Source organism: Thalia democratica, chromosome 6 (assembly GCF_965202585.1).
Source record: "Thalia democratica chromosome 6, ktThaDemo2.hap1.1, whole genome shotgun sequence".
Lineage (NCBI taxonomy): Eukaryota > Metazoa > Chordata > Thaliacea > Salpida > Salpidae > Thalia > Thalia democratica.
The window spans coordinates 30596150-30602737 of NC_139170.1; the positions used below are offsets into that span (position 1 = coordinate 30596150).

Consider the following 6588-nt stretch of genomic DNA (forward strand, 5'->3'; position numbering starts at 1 on the left):
TATAAATTTTGATTTTAAACTGAAGTTTAATTAATAAACTAGTATTCATTACATGAAGAAAATAGAGTAAAAATGATTTTGACTTATTAGTTTTAATTCTAACAATACTTAATCATAACTTTCAATGTTTCTTACAAAAAGAAAAGCGTAGAAAAAATATTTAAAAGATTATAAAAATATTTGTAATTGTCTTTATAAAGTAAGATGATAAGATCATTTAATTAGCTAAACAACCTTTTATTTTTACTCATGCTCTCTCAATTCAAGTACTTCTCATACTATGACGTCACAAAGGAAGCTGCAAACTAACGATTCATGCGATGTCGTTGGGTACAGGCTTACTGTCGATGGATTAAACTTACCTGACGGGAGTCTTAACAGCGATCAGGCAGGCTGTTGACTCAGGGCGAGGTTTCATCATTGCACATTGATGAAACTGACCTCTGCGATTGTTCCAAATGTGAACAACTCGGCCGTACAATTTCTCACATGGGGTGCATGCGTTCGCGCAGTCCCCTCTAAATTTAATATTATTTACTACATTTTAAAACTTTAGCGAAATTCGGAAAGATTTATTTTTTAATGAGTAAACTAAAAAAATATTCTTAATAACAATAAAAAAATTAAAATATTCAAACTTTTTCAAAACTTATTAAAATATAGAATTTTTAAACACCCTTAAGTGAAAGCTTTAAAATAAACAAATTGATTTATTAACTGTTAAAAAAGTTTTAGTAAAAAGGTTCGATTGATAAAAAGTTTTTTCTGAAAATAATTGTTAGAGCTTCAAAAAAAAAATTTAAATAATGGTAAACCTTCAAAATTAATCTTTATACTGAAAAGTAATAAACGAACATAAAAAAGTTAAAGTTTAAAAAAAACCTTTTATTAGTTATAACATTTTATGCTCAGAAACTGGTCTTAGTCTATCGAAGGCTTGTAGTCTGATGATCGAATTGGTATGATTAAGCTATGTATAGTTTTTTTTTACTTATACTTGAAGCTTTGAAAAAATAATAATATACGGTTTTTCTCAATTGTTTTACATAACTGATGTTCTAAATAGGAAAATTTCAAAAAATTAAGTGTTGTATTTTTTCAGATTTTAAGTACAAATATAATAGCTTAGTACTGCATTGTTTATTGAAACATGATCAAACTTTTCAATAATTAAAATTATTTATTAAACTTGTAAATTATTGTCGAGTCGCGTTCTAATTAGCTGTTAAACTAAAAACTTAATTTGATTTTTTTGAATGCTCATGATGTATTTTTAGTATCAATATTTTTTAAATTTTACTAAGCATGAAATAATTTGTATGAATTTAGTTATAGAAAAAAATCATATATTATCCAATTTGATTGCGGTTCGCTGCATTCTCCTTCGTAATATATTTTTTATAAACTATTTTATTAGTTAACTAAACAACAACTGACAAATAAAACTCCTTTTTCTTTTTTTCATCTAAATACAAGGTTAGCTTGTACAATTTTGCAAGAATAGTCTTTAAACAGATCAACATAAGGTTCTGGTTTACTAAATTCTATTAACTCAGGTTACTTGATATACAGTTAAAATTTGTATTCTAAATAGTTCGAAAGCCCAGTATGCCTTTTTTGGGTAGCTGTTAAATTTGCACGAGCGTACAAAACTGCACATGGGGACAAAATTGCACGGGTGCACAAAATTGTACAAAGATACTTTTGCACGAAAACACTTTTGCACGAGGTAATAAAATTGCACGAAGATAAACTTGCAAGAAGAAACTTTTGCACGCAGGGTCACTTTTGCACTAAGATAATTTTGTACGAGCAGATATTTTTGCACGGAGAAATTTTTGCAAGGGATATTTTTTTTTATTAATTATGATTTTATTAACTTTTAAAAACTTATATTTTTATTTTTCCACTATCACTGTTACCCCTAACCCTTACCCTCGGTCGGTAAGTTATATATATATTTTTTTTATTCAATTTTTTATTTTATTTACTATCACTGTTACCCCTAACCCTTACCCTTGGTCGGTAGCTTTTTTTTATATAATTAATTTTAATTTGTATTTTTTATTTATTTTTTCTTGTAATAGTTTTTATTAGTTATTTTTTATTTTTATTTTTACTATCACTGTTACCCCTAACCCTTACCCTTGGTGAGTAACTTATTTTTTATAAAATTATTTTTTAGATTTTTTTTATTTTTTTTCTGTATTTTTTTACTCTCGTGCGAAAATATAACTTGTGCAAAATTGACATTTGGTGCAAAATCTTCTTCGTGCAATTTTGCGCACTCGTGCAATTTTGTTCTCGTGCAATTTAGTAACCTCGTGCAACTTTGTCTTCGTGCAATTTAGACCCGTTTTTGCCTTTTTTATACTAACAGATTTCTTACTAATTTTTTTATTTGAGTTGTACAAAATTAACTTATTCAAATTTCTATCGTATCATTAAAAATTAATGGATAATATTTATTAGATTTGATATATAATATTCTGATAAGACTTTTTGGTAGTTCTTACTTGACTGGTTTTAGTTTTTCGAAACTTAAAGTATATATCAATGCATTTAACAGATCTTTTTACCTTATGTTTCATCAATTCTTTATATGTATACATTTATTAGTTTATTGAAAATAAAAGTACTTAAAACTTTAGTCACTTATTTTTGATTTTGTGATTTTTAGTTGTTTTTTTAGAAGGAAGCTCAATTTTTGCACTGAAATTCGTCCTCTACAAAGTTTCATAATTACGTGATGTTGTTTATTTTTCTAATTTGTGTTTTAATGTAAATCATAAAGCCATTAAATTTGTACTTTAACAGCTAAAGTTTCAGGAAATTTTATTACTTGTATGAAATTTTTGTACTTTTTTTTCTGAATTTGACAATTTGCAAACTTTTTGGAAGTTGATTTGTGTTATCTGTTTCTATTCTTTTATATGTATAAATATATATAAATACATGTTAAGATACAGAAAAAAAAATTTTGCTTGTAACAACTGTTTCAGTGTTCTTCCTCAGCGGAGTGTTTTAATCAATTAAAAGCAAAAACATAAGTACAGGAACAAAATTATACAAAGTTAGATTTTGCGTAATAACAGAATAAACGTCTTATTTTAAACAACATTTAATAACAGAGTTTTAAAAAAATCTTTTTTAGTATTGCAAACAGTCAGTTTGTAATTGATTTTTGTTGTTTAAAGATTTTGGTTTATTATTATTGATTTTTTTCCGCGTTGCATAATTTACATCCACTTTTTCAAACTTTATTTGATTTTAGTTCTTGTAAATATTTCCAAATAAATTTTGTGGTTTTTTCTTTTTATTAGTTTCTATATGTACTGCGATAATGTTGCAGCTTTGCAATATTTCTTATGTCTAAAGCTGTACGTTAGTTTTGTAAAGAAATCTTTGAACGATAGTCTAGTAGAGCCTACATAAAACTAGGTGTGATTTTTAGTTTTTACATTTGTTTTATAGATTAAAATTTATGTTAGATACTTTCCATTAACCGGACAATTTTGCTTTCTGCGGTCACAAGTTTGCATTTTTTTATATTTTATGTCTAAAAGTTTTTGATAGTGTACCTTTTTAGTTGTCTAACGTTTGGAATACAAAACAGGACTTCTAATGTCTGCCTGTTGAAAACTTTGCTGTATGGAAGGTTTGCAGTAAAGTTTTTATCCTCAATATTTAGGAACATTTCCCAACCCGCGTTGTTACCTTTTGCAGAATAGAGCATTGAAATATAGCATATTTATTCTTCATGATTTCTTGTTCTTACGTTTCTCGTGTTTTTCACTATAGGCTAACTCGTGTTCGTACCTACTTACTTTCTCATAAAGCTTCTGGGTAGTGTTGTATAGTTTCCTTGAATATACTTTGACTGCTAGAAGTATTTTGGAGGCATTTATTAAATGTGACCGGGATATGTTTTAACACATGCTCTGATGGTTTGACTTGCTATTCACATAAACCGTATGCGTATTAGGTTTTTTACACGGTTTATAGCTTTGGTTTTTTAGGTTTAAAGTTACATATAGGAAGTCTGTTACAAAAAAGTAGGCTTTAATGGTAACATCAAATCCAATGTTTTTAACGGCTTTTCTTAAGTATTTAACTTTCCAATCCAAAATTTATTCTGTTATAATGTCTACCACTGCCAAACTAGACACACACACATATATACATTTATATAAAGAAAAGAATATAGTTATATAAACTAAATCAGCTCACTTGAAGGGCTTTAAAATAGTTTATTGCAAATCGTCAAATTCAAAATTTCATTAAAGTGAAAAAATTGCCTGTAACTTTCAGCTATTAATTTTCGAATTAAATTGCACTAAGCTTCAAATAAATACACAAATCACACAAAAACAACAAACAATGTGATATAATATGAAACTTTATAGAGGACGAAATTTAGTACAAAAAATGAACTTACTTCTAAACAAACAAGAAAAATAACAAAACTACAAATAAGTGACTCTAGCATTAAATGATTTATAATTTATTGAATTTTAAAAGGAGCTTTTATATCATATCATATGTGGACGATATGATATGAGTTTGCTCTTATTGTTTAAGCGACTCTCTTCTTTCAACGCATAAATTTCATTACTTGATTTTTTAAAGCATATCCTTGAGCCTACACACAGTGTTGTTAGAATTTGCTATAGGCAGTGCTCTTTTTATCACCTACCAAAGTTTTTCTAAACTCAATATTTTAGCGCTTTAGGTCACAAACATGCTTCGAAAGCTCAGCCTCATTTTCATATACACCACCTTTAAAAAAGTTTTAATGGTTAGCATATCGAAGTTTGAACTGAGTTTAGCATAAGCCAATGTAGAACTTTTTTTCCAAGTTCAGAGTTAACTAAGAATAATGCTTAATTATTTAACTGGCGAGAGGCAATTGCCCCCTGTTAAATCATATTTGCAGCTGTAAGCACAATTACAATGATTCTGAGTTTGATTATTTTTATTTCATTTTTTTTTAGTTATGTTACTGAGTTAATCTTTTCAAATTAGCCGTATATGAATAACTAATTCGCATATTATGTGTGTGTAAAATTTTTTATTAGTGGCTTGATTTTGTTGAAATAGTTTTTTACTAGAGTTATAAATTATCTGCTAATATTTGTTTTAGCTAAACTACTGAACGGGGGATTATACAAATTTATGTGTCGTCAGTAGGTTGTAAAAAACTATTAAAGTTTTAAAATGAATAAAAACAATAAAATAAAACAGTCAACAGTCGTACATAGTTAATAGATTTGTTCGCTCTTTGTTTTTATCTCCTTGCGCAAAGTTTTTCTAAGTGTTTTTGGGTCAATTTTTGAAAAATTTTTGCTAACAAATAATTTTTTCAGGTTCATTATTCTAGATACTCGTTAAAGTAGATTTATAATGAAGTTTCAATACATTCTCATTACTTTTATTTTGCAATTTTCAATTTATAATTTTATTTTAAACATAAAAACTATTATATAGTTTGATTAAAAAAATGCTTACAAAAGTAATTAAAGTAAAAAAACAATTTAATTTTATTTGTCCTCGAAAATAAATAAAGGAATTTTAACGAAAACAACTTTGAACTGTTTTTTTAAATAAGGATTTAAACTAAAAACATAGAAACAGTATTTAATTAAAAAACATATACTTTGTAGATAATGTTTTTAAAATTCACTGCTATGAAATGGGTAGAAATTTGCCTAGAAGTCTTATATAAGTTTAGTTTTTTTTTTAATTAATTTTTATTTTATTTAACTTTTAGAGTGAAGTCAAGTTTTCACAACATTTTAATTATTTTTGTGATATAATTTAAAATAATTTTTTACTTATCGAAAACACTTTTTGTAGATTATTAAGTTGTACAACTATTAGTAAAATATTGTAGCTTTTATATTATATTATAGTATAAAATATTTTATATATATCAGAATATTGTAGCTTTTTACTATTGATATAATTAGCTGACTATGACTTTAATTACTTCAATTACAGTGCCTTAAATATTGATAAGCAGTTATGCAAGCTTTCGGTAAAATATAAATAATTAAGATTTTACTTTAGTTTTACTAAGTGCATTTTTAGAAAAAAAAAAAAGATAAAGCGAAACTTTTTTAGAATTTTAAACCAGAAACTAGATTGTACTTTAGATCAACAATTTATTGCTGAAAACGTATACCAAAAGTATCTAAAAATTTTCAAACTGATGTAGATTTCGTATTGTTTAAGTATTGTTTATAGTGCTAGATATTTTATAAGTATTTCAAAGCAAAATGTGTTAGTATAAAATAAGTACTGATTTTAGATGTATTTTGGACTTAAAGCTTATGTGTTTAAGAAAAGAGTATTTATCAAATTAGTAATAATAAATAATCTTATGGCTTATTTGACGGAATTGAGAAAATTCTTTAAGTCACAAAGGTTTTTTTAAGTAACTTAATTATATGTTAAAACTAGTGATTTAATATAATTTTTTTACACTTATTAATGTTTTTTCGTTTTATAAAAACTATTATAACTAAAAATATTTGGCTTTTTTTTATATCACTTTCGTTGTTTGTAAAGAAGACATTCAAATAGTTA

At 25.9% G+C, this 6588-nt stretch overlaps 1 non-coding gene across 1 annotated transcript; it reads left to right on the forward strand.

Moving 5' to 3' along the window:
• Positions 1-354: 354 nt before the first annotated feature.
• LOC145839629 (U1 spliceosomal RNA) lies at positions 355-519 on the forward strand. The gene has a single exon (XR_014370078.1). It is a non-coding gene; the product is annotated as a U1 spliceosomal RNA (small nuclear RNA).
• Positions 520-6588: the final 6069 nt, after the last annotated feature.